The sequence below is a fragment of the Parasteatoda tepidariorum genome, chromosome 3, assembly GCF_982258835.1.
Source record: "Parasteatoda tepidariorum strain Cologne lab strain chromosome 3, Ptep-v5.0, whole genome shotgun sequence".
NCBI classification, from domain to species: domain Eukaryota; kingdom Metazoa; phylum Arthropoda; class Arachnida; order Araneae; family Theridiidae; genus Parasteatoda; species Parasteatoda tepidariorum.
Genome location: NC_141757.1, coordinates 31,527,395 through 31,547,315, shown reverse-complemented (window position 1 = coordinate 31,547,315; position 19,921 = coordinate 31,527,395). Strand labels below are relative to the sequence as shown.

General features: G+C 30.1%; 2 long non-coding RNA genes across 3 annotated transcripts in view; both read right to left on the bottom strand.

Moving 5' to 3' along the window:
• LOC107448204 (uncharacterized) overlaps nt 1–17,996 on the bottom strand; it is a 34,460-nt gene extending 16,464 nt beyond the window's left edge. The window contains exons 1-5 of one of the 2 annotated variants that reach the window (XR_015432485.1): nt 17,814–17,996; nt 15,349–15,387; nt 14,390–14,441; nt 5,605–5,642; nt 4,034–4,107 (exon numbers count right to left, since the gene is read on the bottom strand). This is a non-coding gene — a long non-coding RNA (uncharacterized LOC107448204). Of the gene's footprint in view, nt 1–4,033; nt 4,108–5,604; nt 5,643–14,389; nt 14,442–15,348; nt 15,388–17,813 lie in introns of those variants that run through there. The other variant, XR_015432486.1, reaches the window with a different exon arrangement.
• On the bottom strand, nt 9,217–14,355 carry LOC147813502 (uncharacterized). Its single transcript, XR_015432487.1, has 2 exons — nt 12,072–14,355; nt 9,217–9,616 (listed from the first exon to the last, which is right to left on the bottom strand). It is a non-coding gene; the product is annotated as an uncharacterized LOC147813502 (long non-coding RNA).
• Nucleotides 17,997–19,921: the final 1,925 nt, after the last annotated feature.

Here is a 19,921-nt window from a genome sequence, read left to right as displayed (position 1 = left end):
CGAATATGTAAGTGGACAAATTAATTAAAATTTCAAAAAAAATATTAGGTTTGTTAATTAACTAGCATTGTTTTTACAAATGAAGCTGAAATGGCATCTTGGGGACAATTGTAGCAATAAGTAAAGGAACGATTGTAACAGCCAAAAAATAATTAATCTTATGTTTACAAACTATTACTTGACTATTTAAGAACCACCAATAGTTTCCTATATGACTTATATTATGCTGCACGTGCATTATTTTATTTGTCACCTTTCACAGCATAAATTAAATTTTTTAACCCCTTAAAGTTAAAAGTTTAAACCTTCAGGTCTCTGCTCATTATTATTTTTAATCCTAAAATATCACTATTATTTTAATCAAGAAAAATATATCACAACTATGATAATATGTATAATTAACTATGTTTTAGTTGAATTTATGAGCTATTACTATTGACCCCGTAATTGGGGACAATTGTAACAAATGCACGACTGTCAAAAATTGTTAATATCTAAAACAGTAACATTTAAAATAAGGTATTTATTTTTTTCTAGTAGAGGATAGTCTACTTTACTCGTCTGTCAATTAATACTCATAATATATTGGGTTTTTTGTTTGTTAAAAATAGTTAGGTTAAAAATTTTACTATTGACCCCGCTCTCCCCTATGCATTCCAAATTAATGATTCTTGTTTTAGATTGTAACGTAAAAAAAAAAAAAAAAAAAAAAAACAGACTCTTATGTGCATCTTATCTCATAGTAATTATTTATTTTAGTGTTACTGAACAAAAAGATGATGGTGATTACATTATACCAAATAGTGGAGCAGAACATTTTCCAGGTGCAGTGAAGCACAGAAATCTTTGTAAAATATTTGCAACCATTTTTGCCGTTGAGATACATTAATTTTATTTTACAGCGTATAACTAAACACATTGCAATATTTCATAGCATTTATTTCTGTTTTTGTTGAATAGTTTGTAACGAGCGAGACAAAAACAAACTTTTACCTCCATGTACTCGATTGTAAGCAACATGAACAATTGACTCGATGTCGTTTGACGTCTTCCAAAATTGGTAAAAATAATTTCTGAATTGAGTAAATGCATCTGTATCCGGTGTAAGCTTTCTAAATTAGTGTTTAGATACAACAACACATTTTAACCACTTCTTTCTCGCTCCCGTGAAAATGACGGGATGAGGTTTCACCCTCTATTTCTCGCTCCAGTGATATTGGCGGGCTGGAGAGTTCAGTAGTAACGTGCCAATAAGAATAAAACAAATTCATTTATTTTGTCCGGAAAACAATTTACTTCTCATTTTACACACCAGATGGCAGTACCAAGATATTAAGGTAATTGTAGATACTTATTTGATTTTAAACTAGTTCTGACACTAATCAAATACGTGATACAAATACAAAAGCCAAAACAAATAGGCACTTTTATGACCGTTTTCTTGAACATTAACCGATCTTTAAGGGGTTAACGAAAGTATGAATGCTCGATTCAGTTTTAACCTGAAATAAAGCATAACTTATAAAGTTTTTAAGATTAAATTTTAAAATAGTATTGAGCCACCTATTTTACAGGGTAAAAAAAAAAGAGAAATATTGTTTTTGCCTAAAGTACATAACATATCATGTAATATAAGCAAACATAAACATACCATGTAAGTCCTCAGTGTTTTAAGGACATTAATTATATCAATAAGACATTTCTCAGTTTCTCAAAACTAAATTTTTATATCAAAAATAACAATTTGAAGACTCCTAATAAACTGAATCGGCACAATTAAATAAAAATTTCTCCACGCCTCACAGTGGACTGATCATAAGCTACGGTTCCCAGTAGATCACCGAAGTCAATCATCACTGACTGCGGTTCAGCGAGTGAGGGAAGGGGTAAACACCAAGCCTGTATTGGATCAGCCTGTAAATACATCAAGGGAACGAACAATACCGTAAAGTGCACAACATTTGCTCGTATAGGTTACCGGGCTACCAAAGCAGTGGAACCATTTCTTCTTCAAAGAATCGAAATTGCAATGATATGTCTTCGCCATATCTTCTGGGTGGTTTCCCAGACTGTCTCCCATAGTTCATGGCGCATGACTAGTATGATGTAAATAAAATACCAAAACTAATACTATTTTTTTAACTTCATAATAATGACACTTTTTCTAAAGAATAAAAACTATTGTAGTATCAATACCCACTTGTGTAAGCAATATAAATTCTGTGACTTACTAAACAAATTCAAAACTATCACAAGCAGTTTAGTTGAAAATTAGCCCGTTCTAGTTTTTTTCTCTTCGTTTTTATTTTAACTTAATTCTTATCAAACGTATTCTGACAACGAAATGGCGGTAATACGGAAACTTCTGAATCCAACCATTATGGCTTTACGTATCATGTCAAATAATCTGTAGACAAAGTATTTATTTTTGACACTAAGAACACTTCTTATCGGGATTTTAAAAGGAACATTTTAGAAAAAGGCACTTATTTTTAAAAGATGGATTTTTGTTTAGAAGGATCCGTTTATTTTAACAATGTATTATTATTCTCCTCCATATATTTCTTACTTGATCAATAATTTTTTTTGGGAGGGGGGAGAGTAGCGGTTGAAATAACCATTTTTTATACTATGTAAGTCATCAGTGCCTTGAAGTCATTAGTTATGTCTATTAAACATTTCTCATTTTCTCAAAACTAAGTTCATGTGAAAGAAATTAAGAACACGGAGCAATTAAATATATATTTCTCTTATCTTCATGCTTCACAGTTTACTGATCATAAGCTACGGTTAACAGGAGATCACTGAAGTCTATCATCACTGATTGCGATAAGCAAGCGGAGGGGGGATAACTATTTTGGCCAGACTGCAAATGGATCAAGGATACCAGCAGCAATCGTTGTCAAGCAGTTTTGCTTGCGACAGCATTGCGCGTATTGCGACAACATTGCGCGTATAGGTCATTGCGCATTGGGAGCCATCCCCTCTTCAAAGGTTCAAAATTGTGATGGTATGCCTTCGCATCACCTTCAGAGATGTACCCCAGATTTTAACCAATGGCCCATTTCTCAACCATGACATGAATAAAGTACCACTATTTAAAATCTTCATAATAACGGCACCTTTCATAACGAATAAAATCTATTGTAGTACCAATACCCACCCGTGTAAGCAATATAACTTTTGTACGTATGTACATGTTGCAATCATTAAAAAACTATATCAACAGAGTTGAGAAGGCAGTAATAATTTTAAAAATGGTGTTTTGCACTGGGAAGAGCTGCAGGTATTTAGCTGTCCGTATTCTTATGGTAACTGCATCCGGTGTATTTTGAGGATACTTGACTCAACGTGTATTCAATGAGTATGTTCTTTGCTCTAAGTGATATTTTGTAAAATAATCTTAGTCTTGCTGAGTAATGATAAAACTAACGTATGTACGGTATGCTACTTGCAACAAGAATAAGAATGAAAAGGACAATTGAGGACTGCCTCAAAAGGAGACTCGTTCTAAATTTAGCAACTCTGTCTCATTTTTTTAACAATATATCTATAAATAATTGTAACAAATTTTCACTTCAAACTCATCACAACTACTGAACTACATCAATAAGGTATAAAGCTCGAGATATGTTTTCGCTTATATTTGTGACGAAAACACTATCCATACTGACACTGTTTCCGGTCTGCTGCATCCGCGTGAAAAACGGTTTTGTCAGTACGACGACCACTATCCATGCTGTTGAAAATACTTTCTATTAAGCAAAGTAAATTTTTGCTGCTGAAATATAGATTATATTCCAAAAGGTATTTGAATCATCCCCTTTAAGAACACTTCGCAACGTCCAACTCCATCTGTTGTCAACTTTTGAATCTAAATTTGTGAATTTCTGCCAAAACCTCATTTTTTTTATTCAATAAACACTAAAATAAAAACGTGATGTTAACGTGAAGGGAAAACATTTGAATATAGCATTGAATTTGAAGCTTGGTAATTTGAACGATAGAGACCCAAATATAAGCAAAGGCAACACAGAGAAGAACTCAGTTTTTTAATTCCAAAAATACATGTACATGTTCTTCGTTTCACTTCTTTATCCGTAATATCTGGAAAAAAAAGTAAAAAGCATGCACTTATTATTATTTTTTTAATTTTAAGTATTATATTTACTATCCTTCTTAAATAACTATTTAAATTTTCTCACATAAAAAGAGTCTTGAATTGTAATTATTTGATTTTTTAATGATATTAGCCTTGTATGTCATATCGTTTTCTAAAATGTTTCAACGATATAAGGTATTGACTCTATATAAATTGAACTTACAGTCTATATTTTTTTTCTTCACATTTTACTTTAAATCATACAGGGAAAGCAGTTTGCAATAAAATTTAGTCTAGCGTCACGATAGTTTTCACTTCATTCCACTTTCAAATCACGGCTATTTTTAAGTAATTTTTACTGTTTTAAAAACCATCCGAATTATGTAATGTAATGATTTCGGGTGATGATCTTAAACTAAGATCATACGTCCCCTGAATTACAGGTCATAGGTATTTGCGTGACAAGCTATAAGCTGTTTTAGCTCAGCTAGGTAAACATGCGTGGAGGTGAAGGCATTACTTATTCTCTACGTAACTCTGAAAGAAGAAATAAAAAATTGCTTGAGGATAGGATTCTGGATGGTCATTGGGTAAGTGGCATGTTGTAGTTTGTGGCTCGTCCATTCCATCGATGAATGAGATATTCATCAATCTCAAATGTATGCTGCTATGCGTAAATAATAAACTCCACCCATAATTGAAGATAGAGTCTGTCAATATCGTCCTCAACAGTTGCATCAAAGAGTTGGCATAGCCCAAAAAAGCAACTCCCGTTACAGTTAGCTTCTGAAAAGAGAATGGGGCGAACATTTTCCTTCTCTTCACTTTACAGAACACATTTACTTTTGGGTAATTTTGCACCTGTAATTCTTTGAATTTGGGATTCTTTGTTACACGAAAGTGAACATTTTGCTTGTTTACCTTTCCACCAACGTGGAATGGTGCGTAATCGGGAATAACTAAGTGAAATCGATATTTAACAATGGATTCTGACTCAAAAACCTTAAGATGTGTTTGGCGGTATGGGTTACCGGCTTGATCGATGTCATGTGACTAAGGGGTCACACATAAAACGTTTGAGACTGTTCCTAAAAAACTTTACCATATAAAACCATACCAGATACAAATCTATTGCAGGTAACTTATGAATAATATTGAACTTGATTTATGGGGCACTGAAACTGCTCACTTCTTTACGAACCTCCCTGAACAATATAGTAGAGTTTATAGTTATAGTTTTGCATAATAAAAAGTATAAGTTTTAATTTTAATAAAATAGTTTTGTTATAATAAAGTAGTGAAAAATTAAGATGTTATTTAGTTGAAGCACTTTAAAGTAGACACCATTTTGTGCAAAAAAATAATAATAAAGTGAATGGTGATTTAAGAACTTTTTCAAAAGTCTGAATGAATAATTAAGTTTTGTTTTTTGATAGAAGAAATGTTAAGCATTTTATAACTTTATCAATGAAAGAAAAAAATATTATGATCTTAAAACTTACTTTTAAAAAAATTTACTTCTAAAACAGTCTAGTGGTATCTGAAAAAGGTAATAATAACAATATTTACTAACAATGACAGAAAAACTGTAATTTTGCGCGACAGTCCCTTTTACAGAAACATATCGTTCCTACCAATATTATCACAAACTGTGAAAATATAAATATCCTTTTTTCTTTGAATTCTGCTGAAAAAATTGAATTTCAATGTCTTTACCCTATACATTAATGGATAAAAATAGCAGTTCAACTTATAATTTTTGCCACACAGATTTGTGTATATTACGTTAACTTTTCCTTCCTTCTCTCAAACCATTTTCGATTATTCTCCATACTTGGTTTAATTTTTTAACAATTATTTGTATAAATAAAACTTCGATTCGTCATTATTGTGAAATCGCAACTCCAGCTGATTGCTATCTTCTTTGTTCAAATATGATTTTAGTCAAGTCTTCTACGTTTCATTATGATCACTATTCTAACCATTAACTAAGATCACAAGAGTGTTTAGAGCGGAGTGACCCATTACTTTTTTAAGTGTTTTAATGTTTAAGTATGGTTTTAATATGAAAGAAGTTTAAGGTAAAAATCAATGTAATGCCTAACTTTTAATTTCAATACAAATATGAAACACATTAATTGACTGTCGCGTCTAAATCGAAAACAAAATATACTTATAGCTCTTTATTCTTTGTTCCTTATTACAGAAATGTTTCAGTTACATTTTTATACTAATTCTCTCAGTATTTTTGGCTATTAGCTTTCACCAAATTATTTTCAAATGTAATATTGATTATGGAGGGTTGGCTTTGTTTTTGGCTGTTTTATCTTTTGATCAATCGCCAGTCATTGATCTTTTACCATGCTTCTAACTATCAGTTCGGAACAATTCGCTTTACTTTTAATTTGACTAGAGGGCTTCGGCCTCTCAGTCCCAACCGTTGAATTTTTATCTTATCAAAATTCCTGATGTGAGGAGATTGAATCTTTTGATCCCTTTGATGGACTTTCCTTCTTTATTTTATACTTTTTGAATGTAGTCGTGTTCATTATAATAAGACTTGTATAATAAATAAATTTTTTCTAAGCGATTTTATTTATTTTTCTGGGATTAATATACCTTCCTCATATCCAAAATATAATGTATTTCAAACGGTCATAATTATGTTTAATACTCCACTAACCACTAAAATGGACTAAAAACTCCAATCATAGTTATTCCGGTCCAAGTTTCAGCGATAACTAAGTCGTACAATTTCCGCTGACAAAAACTATCCAGTCCTCGTTCGAGTATAATTCACATCGTAATTCGTCACTGAGAAAGTTTATTCCCAAATGGTAAAAGTATGTTGTGTCTCGAGATCCACTTTATACACTCTAAAAACTGTACCGCTGATTTCAGAGGCACATTTGGATCGCTTGTGCCTCTGAATTTTAAGGGCACAACGTGCCTTTAAAAATGAAAGGCACAATGTACCTCTGATTTCAGAGGCACATTTGGATCGTTTGTGCCTCTGAACTTTAAGGGCACAACGTGCCTTTAAAAATGAAAGACACAATGTACCTCTGATTTCAGAGGCACATTTGGATCGTTTGTGCCTCTGAATTTTAAGGGCACAACGTACCTTTAAAAATAAAAGGCACAATGAACCTCTGATTTCAGAGGCAAAATTAGATGTACCTCTTAATTTGAAAAGTACATTGTACCTTAGATTTTGCTTTTATGAACCACTCATTGAAATAAGCATTTAGTGGTACCATAACCTGTTATTTACCAGATTTGAACACACTTTTTTTTTTACCCATTTGTAATTTGCTTGCACTTCATATAAAAAGTGGTTTACACTATTACCAAGATATTAATTATAATAATTCTTAATGAAAATTATTTCTGAATTCTTTGAATATTGGCCACTTGAGGTGATCATCTCAAGGGATTCCATCTAAGGCTTTTTCATAGGCAATTATAAAATATGTAAATTTACACAATTTCTTTAATTATGTAGCGTTTAATGATACTTCAACAATTACAATGATGTTTTTCTAATCAGATATAGGTATAAAAAATAATATTTATTTCTGTTTATTCCAAGTCAATAATCATGGATTTTTTTTCCAAAAAGTATCCTCAAAATGGAAATTTCTTATAAATTTAGGTATTTTTTAAATATTTAGAGATTTAATAAAATAGCTTTATAAGAATCAAAATTAAACACTAAATATCATGAAATCTAATATCTTTTATTTTCGCACATAAAGAACAATATTACATAATTTAGTAACAGTTGCACACAAATATGGAAAAACATAGAACTTTCACAATATTTTAAAATTATAGATGTAGATTTTGAACAATTTGTATGTTTTATAACATCAAATATGTTTAATCAAATGACTTTACAAGTGTAAAATCAAAGATTTCTTTCTATTGAAATGAATTTTTTTTAAAAGCCTGATTTTGGCGAAGCATATTAACCCATTAGGCGCAATCATTCCCATTTTGGAAACATTAGCTTTCAATTTTTTTAGAACTAACTGTACTTAATATTATTTAATTGACAATTTTATTTGAGCTCTGAATATATGAAAAGCATTTTGCAATTTTTTTTGAAAGCTAGTTTCAGAATTTTAATTTATTATAGTATTTTAAAAATCGTGAAATTCCGCATTTTTATCCCCAATCATTAAACATGCATTTGTTTTATAAATATTATTAAAGTAAAAATTATTTTAACTTAAACTTGATTACAACAATCTAATGTACAAAATAAAACTAATCCATAGAGAAAATGTACAATGGCTAGATAGATACAATTGAAGAAAAAAGACCTTGTTCCCTTTTGGGGGAAAGTATTGGCGAAAGCTGTTTTCAAACGAAAAACAAGATGCAGATTATTTTAGCAGAAAAAATATTTTTTCATGACAATAATATATGCACTAACTTAATAACGCAGAACATAGCGTCGTTTCAGGTTTATCTTTGTATTACTACACTATATTTCCTCCCCTCAAACACGATAAAACATCTGCATTTTTCAATCTCTCCCCCATTCATTGCACGTTTACTCCTCCCCAACAGCAAAATGACTCTAAATTTCTATTTGCATTTTTATAAAATAATTAATTTATAATAAATTTGTATTATGTTTAAAAGTTTCCTACAGAAAAAATCTATCATAAAAAATTTCTAATATTTTCCTTTGGCTAAGAATTTTAAAATCTGGCAAATAATTTGAAATACTTAGTATAGGCTATGATATTACTATATATATATTATATATATAGTAATATCATAATTAAAGGTCAATAAAGAAAAAGTGCTGGTAAAAAAAGAAAACACAACACCAGAAGCAAAATTATAATGGTAAACATACTTAATACAATGAGTAATTTAACCAGTGAGAATAGCCTAAACCAAATTTACAAAAATTACAGTTTAAAATAAAACAAAATTAAAAAAAAATTAGCACTATAATGAGAAAATAAAATATCATAGTAAAAGGTGATAACATATAGATAAATTTGCTTTACAGAGTGGAACAACTGTAAGTCAATTTTACTTGGAGATGGTAAGATTCGTTTAATGCAAACTCTTATAAAAAAAAAGTCCACATGTTTCGCAGAGAACTTTTATTAAAACATTTTCCAAATTTTGAAAAAAATCAAATGACACACATTTTTCTTTCTTTTAGTTTTCACTAGTTATTAATACAGAATCACAATAATTCGGAGAAATAGCAACGGACATTTAAAGGTTGTATCCGGAAGAAAAAATGCTCAAGTTAAACACTTTGCCGGGGGAGGTACATGGGCAAAGCATTTGCAGAGGAGGCCTGATCAAATCCTTCCCACAGCATCCACATTATTTTTAGTTTAGCATTGACCACAGTGCTGATGTAAAATACCCTCACAGGTAGTTGGATCATGGGTTTGAGTCCCCTGGACGCCAGACTAACTGTAGCAGGCTTAGTGGTTTTCCTCTCCATGTAAGTGTTTTATCATGCATTCAGCTCGGCTAGAACATTTAAAACAGGACTTATCAATGTAAGAGTATTTTATTTGAATAAGTAGTTTAAAGTTTCTATCACAATGTACACAAATACATTCATGAAGATTTTATTACATTAAGAATAGGTTTAGCTAAAATAATTTTTATATATAATATTATTGAACTAATTTAACACGTTGAATGCCATAGGGGTCACCGGTGACTGGTGCTGAGTTTTTTCGTAGCGCCACTGGGGTCACCGATGAACGGCGAAACCTCGATTATTTGAAACACATAATTCGAACAAATTTTTAATGCTCTAATTTTTTTTACATTATTATTATTACTAAAATGGTTTATATACTGAAAAAATCATTTTGGCCAGACGAGCAAGTCATGTAAAATTAGTGTGGCATTCAACATGTTAAAGAAAAAAAAAGTGTAAATCTATCTAAGCTTAAATACATAAGAAAGTGCAAGGATTGTTTTTAACACAAAACAAAACTGGAGTCAACAAAGAAAATTCAAATGTAAATCGAAAAGTAATTATTTATAAAAATAATTATTATTTATAAAAATATTTAATAATTAAAAACATTTTTTTGCATTTACTGGAACACAGTCAAGACAGAAAGTAACAGCAAAAAAAAACTATTAATCATTTAGTTATACTAATAATTTAAATTTAGATTACACAAACATTAAATTGCCTTTCAGAGAGCAAAAAAAAAAAAAAATTTCACTGTATCAAGTTTATACACATATCAATCCTTACAATCAATATATTTTCTTTCTAAATATTGTTATCAAAATTGCTTTGCTTCATATTTTTTTTACTACAGTTCAGGAAAAGCATTAGTTATAGATTAATAAAAGTTTTTTGATAATGTTATTCTAAGTAACATAGGTAAGGTAGCGATAACAATAAAAAAAAAAAGTTTCTTAAAAATTATTATCACTGATGCTGAATTAGAAAGTTTTACTAGGTAGCTTTTCGTAGCAAGGAAACATGAAGTATAAAGTGTTGAGCATTGAATATGAAGTACCAAATATTTTTTTAATAAATTATTCAGTATATATCGATAAAGCATTAAGAATTTATCTTGGAAAATGCCAGTGACACAACAGCGATTCTGCATATCTAATCCATTTGTGATCCAATGAATGCTATGCAAATATTTTTTTTATTTTTTACATATAGTTATTGATATCAAAATTATGTAAATTAAACTGCTCTAGTTAACAATACTTTAATATTTTTTAAAAAGTTCAAGCTGTTAAGTACTTGGCATTATATTATTTTAAACAAAGAGCAAGGTACTCATCACCGCCCATCACTCAACCATGACCAAAAATCCTATTTCTGGGGCTTTACTTTTTAACGGCCATGGTTAAAATGCCATGTAATTTTGATACTGGTCAGATAAAGTGGACTCCGCTTGAGCTAGCTCGTTTGAATCTTCTGCATGATAACCAATGAGAGAACTTTCAGTTGTGGCATAATTTATATGCAAAGTATACACGCCAGTTGTTTTATACATTGCCAGGATCTAACTCATTACCCTAGTTCTCTAATAAGCAGTGTGAAAGATAATTTAACCAGCTGTGCCACAAGAGCACCCTGGAGCAAGCTATTAATCCTTTTTAAAAATCAAATAAATTAAATTTCAATTTGAAATGCTAAAATTTTTAAAAGGAATTTCACAGTCATAAATAATTATATATCCCATGTTATCTATTTTGAGTCATATATTCAAAACTAAAATTTGAAATTATACACTGCAAGCTGTGATGTTAGAATAAAACATTTTTAAACATTAGTACTTCTTCAAAAAAAAATAATAACTAATTAAAAATTTATAAATCATTAGAAGATTGCCTTTTTCTCCCATGCTTACACCATATTTAAAATATAAATAAAGCATAATCTTATTTTTTTCTTCAGGTTTATATCAACTGTAAGTTTGGTAGCAGTTTGAAATAATTATAATTAGATATAAATGTCAATTGTTTTCTAAAATAGCTAATGATTGAAAGTATACTTTTCATAATTATAATAAAAATTCGAAAACATTCTTCGTTGTTTTTTAAATTATTCAATCATTCTGTGAGAGAATTTCTGTGATAGCTCTCAAATGTAAACTAAGATAAACAAAAAAACAAATTGGTATTTCAAATAAAAATGATTTCTTATTCATAGCAATCGCCACATTGAAAACCTCATACAAAATTATAATCAAACACTACAGAACAAATATAGGGCACTTTAAAAACCTTCCTCTTAATATTATAATGATAAAACATAAATAATACAACTACAACAGAAATGTAAACATAACTAGGGTTAGCTCTCTCGCTTAAACATTTTTATAAGATTTGTAGCATTAATAATTCACTAATAAAAATTGAAATGTATTAATAAAAAAGATGCCGTCGTTACTTAGGAATTAATATAAAAATAAGATATAAGTATTAAACTTACCAAATTCAAGGATTTTTATAACATCAATAGAACACATTTGAAGAAAACTTCTTCCATCGGTAGCGTGGATGCGAGGGGACAGAAAACGTATTTCGTCATAAAATTTTTCACTGATGTGCGCATGCGCTTGTTCTCCGTTACTTGATCGTACCGAAGAAAAAGAAATGAAGCGAATTTGAGAGGCACGAAAGTCTTTTCGTACCGCGCATTGACTGGCGTTTGCTTTGGTGCCTTTAATTTGCTGTGGTGCCTCTCTTTTTTAAAGGCACATTAGTTATGTGCCTCTTACGCGAGAAAATACACGGTACATTTAGCCTGTGCCTCTGAAATCAGAGGTACAGTTTTTAGAGTGTAGCTTTTGCAGAAAAATGAAACTTGTTTTACAGAGAGAAAGAAACTATTCTAACTACGCCTTTCCTTTGTAATATTTTTGGAGAATACTTATTCTTGTATGTGATACACCTATTGAAATCACTTAAGTATGTATCATGTTAAGCACCATTGATACACCTATTGAAATCACTTTAGTATGTATCATGTTAATTTGAGTAAAAATTCTAATAAACATATAAATGTTAAATTAAGCATTTAATGATTTAAAATATTCTTGAATACATATTGATAGTAATACCTTTTATATTACTATCAATATGTAGAAGGGAAAGAATCTAGGATTCACTCACCAGGGCACCTTCCAACACTCAGGTACAGTTTCAACTGATTCCTAAATGGGTGCAACCCCAACAGCAAGAGGGAACTTCGCCAAACTCACCCTTTGGCTCACTTTATCGATGTTTTTGGTGCACTTACTACTTGGGGACTCCTTGCTCTGCATCATATGGTAAAAAGCCGTTGAGGACGCTGATTAACTTAGCATATTTGCGGTTTTTCACTATCAATTAATCTTCCCATTTAAGGCCATAAATTTTTGTTTTTTTTACAGTGTAATACGTAAGTATTTATATTGTCACCCACCCGATGATATTTTTATTCGTATTCACAATAACTGCAAACTAAAACATATACACGTGAAACGAAAATACATTTAAATTTCTTTTCAAATTAAACCTGTAAACTATAGGGGAGAGTGGGGTCAATTGTAACAGGGTACGATTGTAACAGAGCAAAAATTTCGAGTGTCTGGTTCTAGATTTAGTTCCTAGGTGGCGCACAAGGTGTATTTAATAATCTACATGTACACACCTGCTGGCAACCATTTTTATTTAATTTTGAAAGAGTTAGATCACAAAAGATATTTTCACGCTACGTAAGTACTTTTTTTGGTATTAGAATATTATATTGTAACAAAGTAATTTTGTTCAAACAAACAAAAATTATTAACCGAATATGTAAGTGGACACCTTAATTAACATTTCAAAAAAAAATTACTAGCTTTGTTAATTAACTAGCATTGTTTTTAACAAATGAAGCTGAAATGGCGCCTTGGGGACGATTGTAACAATAAGTAAAGGGACGATTGAAACAGCTGAAAATAAAATTCATAATTTCAATTGCAATTGTTTAACCCCTTAGGCCCCATTTCTTATGTTTACAAACCATTACTTAACTCTTTAAGAACCACCAATAGTTTCCTATATCATTTATATTATGTTGCATGTGCATTATTTTATTTGTCACCTTTCACAGCATAAATTGAAATTTTTAACCCCTGAAAGTTAAAAGTTTAACCCATTAGGTCTCTGCTCATTATTATTTTTACTCCTAAAATATCACAACTATTTTGATCAATAAAAAAATATATCTCGACTATGATAATATGTATAATTAACTATGTTTTAGTTGAATTTATGAACTGTTACAATTGACCCCGTAAGTGGGGACAATTGTAACAAGTGCACGACTGTCAAAAATTGTTAATAACTAATATAATAACATTTAAAATAAGGTTTTTATTATTTGCTTCTAGTAGAGGATAGTCTACTTTACTCGTCTGTCAATTAATAATAATAATATATTGGATTTTTTGTTAGTTAAAAATAGTTAAGTAAAAAGTGTTACAATTGACCCCACTCTCCCCTACTATAGGTTCACACTTTCTGTAAAGAGAGGAATTTGATATTTTCATGGTGGATACTTACTATAGTTTCTGAAAAACAACCAGCATCTAAACAACCAAAAAACAGCCATCATATTTGCTAACATATAACGTTTAAGTTCTTCGTTGTTAGTTTACGGTATGACCAACGTTATCGCTAACGGTAATGAAATGCACATGGCGAGGGAACTATGTTTGAAGTTTTGTAGGGATTCTCTCAATCTCCAATTACTTCATTCAAAGAATCGTAACATCTACTTACCTTTGTGTGAGAACATCTGCTACCTTTTCTAAAAATGCGTCCAAATCTCGCACTAAAGTAAGTAAAAAAATGAATAAATAAGGCGCAAAACGTAAAATATAAAGTAATAAAATACTTTATAAAAAGTAATAAAATTAACTTAATAAGAAGTAAACATTCTTATGATGATAATCAATAAATGTGATCAAAGTATTGAGTTGACAGCTCACAAAATTCCCACCTTATTTTAATTGTTGATATTCCAAATACTTGGGCATAATGCTTTAGATCATTTTATTTTTTTATGGTATAACATATGTATATTTAAAAAAAAATTGTTCGAATTAATGTATGCTAATTTTCAGATCACTTTAATGAAATGCCAAATTGAGAAAAACGAGCATTTTTGACAACCTTCTTTTTGCTTTAAATTAAAGTTATAAGGCCGCAATAGGTGCTTGCTCCACTCACTATGTGTATGGAAAAGATGCCATCGATGAAAGAAGCACTTAAAATTGGCATGTAAAGTGGAAAAATAGAAATTTTGGCCTCAAACATGTACATGGCGTATGTTTTGCAGTTGAGTTCTGCAATCGCGTAGTCACTTTGGTAGATACCTGAAATATATACTAAGTCTAGTTAAGCGTCACTGACCGGTATGCATTTTGCCTGGTACTGCGAACATGGATGCTTCTTCTAATCTATACTCAGCAATATTAAAATATCGAAGAAATTTAATAATTTCAATGTGTAAACAAATATCAAATTGGATATAGCAAATAATCCGAGCATTCACCAATACATATATATATATATATATATATATATATATATATATATATATATATATATATATATATATATATATATATATATATATATATATATATATATATATATATATATATATATATATATATATATATATATATATATATATATATATATAAACAAAAAAAAATATCTACCGGAATACTTACAAAATGGTGAACTAAAATTGAATTTTTGGTCCATGCCTTCTGAAAAAGTAAATCTGAATTAATATAGTGTATGTTTACAATTTTCACATATTAAAATTCTGAAAAAGATTCATATGAACAAGACAAAATTTACCGGAAAATCTAAGACTTCTAAGACATAAAATTATTTAAATTTTAATGTTTGATTTTAATTGGCTTGTATAACTAGACTATAACTAGACTCCAGACTAAGAGTAACAACCTGGTCCGTCAGTTTGGGGGTTGAGCATTGGGTTAACAACCCTATCTCGTTCAAACCTACTTGCTACAGAAACTGAAATTATGTATTTCCTTCTCTCTGAAGTGGATAAATGCCCTCTACCAAATATATTTCCTCCAGTTAATATGAATCTTCGTTGTAAAAGCCAATTGGAAGCAAACATGAGGATGACGGTGACTGGAAAGATCTTCTCGGATAAGTTGACAATCAAAATTGGATGCTTAAGTTGTAAGAACATTATATGAAACTGGAAAACCTTTCCAAGTTGAAGCTGAAACGGAAAGATATAAATTTGAAATTCTCGGCATTATTGAAGCTAGGTGAAATACAAGCGGAGAGATCCGGCCCAAAAATCTATAGTCTTTTATTTTCTCTTCAAGTGTAAATGAGTATGACATCCAATGTAGTAAGGGAGTGGCATTCTTGCTCTCCAAAGCATCTAGAAAGTATTTGATAGAATACGATCCAGAATTTGGGAAAATAATTCGAGCTAGATTCAGAGGAAAACCGAAAAGTATTTCAAATATTAATGTGTTTGCACATACTAAAGACAGTGATGAAGATGATACGAACAAATGACGAACAAACGTTCTACAGTGATTTACAGGATACTAAAGATGGTATAAATTCAAGACTTATTGATGGTTATTGGTTACCCGAAACCAAAAGTTGGATTAGAGAGCTACAGAATTGAATGCACAATGATTTTGGAAGGATGAATGAAATTAGGTAGCATTTTACAGATTTTTGTACCACTGATAATTTATGTATTGGAGGAGCAATTGTTCAACACAAAAATATCCATAAAGCTACTTGAACATATCCCGATAAAAAGACGATGGAAAAAATTGACCAAATCACTATTGATTAAAAAAATGGAATAGATCTTTGTTGGATGTTCGTGTTGAGAGAGGAGCAGACGCAAATTCTGATCATTTATTGGTAATTGGTAAAGTCAAAATTAAGTTAAGTAACATGAAGAAATAATGCTGCCGAACATAATTTAATGTCGAGAAATTAAAGACCAATATAGTAAGTCAAGAATTTAAACTGACTTTGCAAATGTTTTTTAGGCTTTAAATCACTTGAACGATATGGAAATAAATGAAGAATGGGTAGAAATAAAAAAAGACTTATTGTAAAAATGCTGAAGACATTCTTGGAAAGAGGAAATTTGACTATAAAGTGTAGATATCAGAAAAGACCAAATTGTGAAAGACGTGAAATGAGGCAAAATATAATGAGAAAAGAACGTACTAAAAATAAACCAGAACATTGATATGATTATAAAAGGAAAAATAAAGAATGTAAGATAAGTACAGGACAAGATCAAAGAAAATATTCCGAAGATTTGGCAACACCTGCTGGAGAAGCAGTTTAGAACAATGTCTCAAAAAGGCTTCATGGAATCACTTACAAAATTATAGGAAAGAGACGAGAAATTGAGAGACCAATTGAGAACAAACAAGGTTTAAAACTTACATCAAAGGAAGGCCATGCCAGAAGGTGGGTTGATTATTTTGAAGAAATATTAAATGGACCAAATCCTGCTATTTTGGAAGATATTCCCGAAGAAACACACAGACAATTAGGGATGGACATGGTTTATCAAGGTTTATTTCGGTGTTAGACAGGGTTGTATATTTTCTTCAACAATCTTAATTGCAATTGACTGGATTATGAGGAATGCACCAGAGAACAAAAGGGTTTTAAGATGCAACCATGCTGAATATCTTTCTGATATTGATTTTGCCGACGACTTATATTATCTGACCAGCATCCTTCAAAACAGGCAAACAAACGCAAATATTTTAAACTTATAGGCGAAATACTTGTTTGTTTGAAACATATTTGTTTTTAAAACAAATTTTTTCAATGCTTTTTTTTTTTGCATTAAAACTTGTTAAATGTTTTTCTCTTATGATATTATTTAATGATTAAAATTTTTTTTTATATTCACCATGTTTAGTTGTCACAGTTTTACACGATGCTTATTATAAAAGTAAATTATTCTACTCATTTACACTTTAATAAAAGTAAAATGGTTTATAAGTTTAGGAACATACTTAAATATGTCTATCATTAATTGTTGCGTATTAAGGTTTTAAAGTACTAATTTACTTACGTTTGCACTATGCTCAAGGCATTAACGTTACAAGTAATCAAAAAATTCGCTGTAATATTTTCGAAAGAAAAGTATCTTTACCTGAAATGGATAAGAAGGCCATTAAATAAAATAAGAATATTATTTTCCAAATGTTATATTCCATATGAATTTCCATTTTTGAAAGAAAATACGTGAATCGCATCTTCAGAGACTCCTTAAATGAAATACAGGTATATCATTGATCACAGTAAATTTCAACACCTGTGCTTCTGAGTAAACGTAATTTTGTAAGACAAAAACTAAATAAAGAGAATTCTCAATTCCGTTTTATAAGTATTATTCTTTGACTCATACATTAATTCAGCAAAAATGGGGACAATTTGATTATTCACTTCTTTTTATGTATACTTACTTTATGAATCAATATTTTACCTTTTGGAAGATAATTTCTTTTAATACATTTTAACTAGAGTAATGTTTTCATGGCACATTAGTAAGTAACGAACGCTCACCTTTACATGAAAAATAACTGCAAGGAAACAAAATAATGGATAGTGACTCTGAATATCACTTTATTTGAATACTTATATTTTATTCAAAAGATTTCATGTTCAATTTGGAACAATGTACGTTATAATTTTCTTGGAATAATTTTAAAAAAATCACGTCTGGGATAAATGCATTTTGCTTTTAGTACTTTTTTTAATAAAATACTAGGTGATTTGCGTGAGCCATATGCATCAATTTAAGATACAATTGATTTCAGATATCTAAGCCACAGTTTAGGTAAGGCTCTGAAACAGAGTAGCATTAATAAAAGAGGTAACACTCAAAATAAAACAAATAAAATAATAAAAATAAACTGAAAATTGAAAAATTTAGTTTTAATAGTAGAATAAATTAATTATGAAAGCAAAAATAATCATGTTCCAAAAGATGGTAAATTTTGGGCGAAGCATAGCCAGACAAAAATAATGCATGCGCTAAATTTTGCATTGCCTAAATTTCGGATGATGCAGCGTGAACTATAAATATAGCAGAGACAATATTTTACATAGTGGGTATTATAACAGAAAATATCAAAAATTTGACGAAAAAAAATTTAAAAAAATTCTCAACTTGCAGATTGTTAGTAAATAGAGTTTTAAATGTAATAGTATTTCGAATGATTTTTTTTATTTATAATACATGTACACAATCAAATATATAAAAAAATTTGATGAAAAATTTAAATTGGGGAATTACAGTGAACTTTCATTTTGGTTCTAGAATCACAGAAAAGAGCATACGTGAGAGAGACTCATTGAAAACATATATTGACAAATTTTAAACGCAGCATAAAGTGCGACGAAGATTTGAATAAGGAAGCTTATATGCGGATATTTAAAACGGTTTGATAATTACTGAAATTATACGAGAAAAACGAAACATAACAGATAACAAAGTATTTCCTATCAGTATAAATCCATTTTAAATACTTGTTTTTTGCTATTAAATGTGTATTTTCAAGTAAGAAAGAAATGTGTTTACTTAGTTGTATTAAAATGCAAACTATCTTCTTTTATTACTGCGGCAATGGAGGATCAATCTAAGTGCAATCAAGTAATCTTGACCTTTATTTTCATTTATTGTATTCATTGAATTTTTCTGAAGTGTTTCTATCGCAAATGACGCTGTACACAAATGACGCAGACACAACTAAGAATATTAGCTGCCTTTGCATTCTTTCCAAAGTGCAATTCGAAAACATTTTGAGGTTGAGATGTTTGAATGTCTTTCAGGCACAGATTTATTTACAGAAAGTTCTTCAGCATCAGTATTGGATAATTTGGAACTTGCATTTGAGGGATACAGTATTGGATTATTCGAAGAATACATGGATTAGTAGGTCTCAAGGAAAGCGGGGATGCCGTTGGTGTCTTTTCCCCTCATGAAAATGCGGCATTGGTTTCAAATAGTTGTAGATGAGCATCCAAATACGAACAACGCAGAGGCATTTTAGTTCGTTATTAAGGGGTCATCATTCTTAATTGTGGAAACGCTTAGAAATGACAGTTTTTTTTATCGAATTAAAAATAGAACAATTGATAGGTATTGAAAGTCGAAGTAAATGATTAAAGAATATGTATAAAAGACATCAAGAAATTCAAATACATAATTTAATTTTGCAGCAACAGAGACAATGGAGGACTTTCTCTGTGGCATTG